Source organism: Lagopus muta, chromosome 19 (genome assembly GCF_023343835.1).
Source record: "Lagopus muta isolate bLagMut1 chromosome 19, bLagMut1 primary, whole genome shotgun sequence".
Taxonomy (NCBI): Eukaryota; Metazoa; Chordata; class Aves; order Galliformes; family Phasianidae; genus Lagopus; species Lagopus muta.
In genome coordinates, this window is record NC_064451.1 from 6,825,568 (window position 1) to 6,827,775 (window position 2,208).

Consider the following 2,208-nt stretch of genomic DNA (forward strand, 5'->3'; position numbering starts at 1 on the left):
AGGCGCGGAGCGGGGATGTGCGCGGTACCTGCGTGCCTGCAACTCCCGCACCGCGCGAGGACGCCAATCGCGGGGCTGCACTTCTGCTCCCAGGCTGTGCGCGCGGATGCCCGTCCGCCTGCGCGCGGATCTGCTCCCCTGGTTTTGCACCTGCCTCGGGAGTGGGTGCACAAACAGAGACCCCCGTGGATGCGCATCAGCCCGCCGGGGTGCAGAACCGCTCCCGAGGTGTGCGTCAGCTCCCGTGGGTGTGCAGCAACCCTCCGTGGATGTAGACTTGACCCCAGGCCCGTGCATTCGGGCTGCAGCTCCACGGTTGCACGTTTGTTTCCTGGGTGCGACGACAGTTGCAGGCATCTGTTCCCATTGCACCCTCATCCCCGTGCCCTGAGCACCTCACAGCCCTTCGGGTTCAGCCCTGGGATGTTTGAGCTGCAGGTGCCGCAGAGGAAAGCGCCTCTCAGGCCTCACCGTGGAGCGAGCGGCGGTTTGCAGGGTTTTGGCAGCACGGTGCTGCTGTGCAAAGCTATAAATAGAAGAGCTGAGGGCAGAGAAACGGGTCATTGCTGGGAGAGATCCCCCGTGCGCCGCTGCCAGGCTGTGCCCTGCACAACGCCTCCAACGATGCAAGCAAAGCACTGCACTGTGCACACAGTATCCAGCCCCTAGCTCTGCTCAGCCCAGCGCCCGAAATGGGGGCATGGAGAAACCCTAGGAAAAAGCTGCTGGAAGTCTCCGTGTACAGCTCCATGGAGCGTCAGCTGGTGAGACAGCGGAGGCTGAGAGGAGCGGGGTTGCCCTGGAAACAGTGAGGCTCCAGTGCTCATAGTTTATATTGATGAGGCTGATGACATGTGCTATCGCTGAGTGATGTCAGAAGTGAGAGATACGCCACCCTCCCTGGGCAAGTGAACATGGAGGTGGGATGGAGCCAAGTGATGCTCCTGGCTTGGGGACACTGATCTGGCCACCATGCTGCTGGGAACCACTGCACGCAGCCCCTCCTGGAGCAACCTCACCAGGGTCATGGCAGGAGCTGGTGGCACAGCACAACCTACTGCATCTCATGGCTTTGCGGCTTCACACCAGCAGAACCAGAGGCTCTGGATAAGCAGCACAGCCGTGAAAGGAAAAGGCGCTGCGAGGGCTCTCTCTCTGGCACTAGATGCTGCTACAGAGCAGTCCTTCTAATTATAGCAACACTGTCAGTGCTGAACGGTGGGGAAAATACATATTTCAGAAGGCCTGTAACGATGTAATTTGCTACAGGCAAAACTCACTAGGAAAAAAAATCATTTGGACTCATCTGACTTGCTGTAAATTAGCTGAAGGCTCAGAGTGGGGGGCAAGGCAGGCAGTGGCTGCTGGTTAAAGCTGCCTTTCTATCCGTGTGGCTGTACAGCAGTTCAATTTGAGACAGTGACATTTGGTGGATCTCTATTTATTCTAAATATAGCCCAAGAAAAGTCAAGTCAGTGCAGCAGCGCTCTTACCCACAGAGAAGGAGGGAGCTGGGGGTGGGCAGGCACTGAGGACTCACTGCCCTGATGAGTTTTGCTAGCGGCTGTGGGGATTTAGTGGGAGTGAAGTGCAACCCACTGCTGCAGAGCCCTCTGGTTTCTGCTGTCCCCCAGTGCCTATCACTGTCACACAGAGAGCAGCTGTTGCTCTCTGCGTGGATCTCCCCAGGGATCCCTCACTGGGTGGAGAGCTGAAGCAGAGCAGGGGAAGTGTGAGTGAGCAAAAAGGACCCCCAGCGCCCACAGCTGCCCTTTAGGATCAGAACAAATCCTCTCTGGGGAGGAACCTCGCTTTGCATCTATGGGAGGATAAAGGAAAACCCAAAAAGCAAAAAAGGTGCTAATGTGGCTCTGTGCAAATGATTCTTGTCCTTCTCCCGCCTGAGATCATTTTCAGTGCTGGAAGTTTCTGTTTCTTGTTCCCCAAAGCAGGTTTTCCTTTGGGATGGTTGCACCATGCCTGTCCTCAGCAGGAACAAGGAGAGAAGGCTGTCAGGTGCACTCTTAAATTAGATGGACAATGAATAATGGGTCTGTTCCAGTCAAGCAGAAGGAGAGAGACAGAACAAGGGACCCTTGGGAAAGCAACAAGCTATAATGTGATGCTTGGTTAAGGACAAGCAGCTCTTGAGTCAAAAATACCTTGAAAGCACAATCAGACCCCCAGACAATGTAAATTTGGGTGATA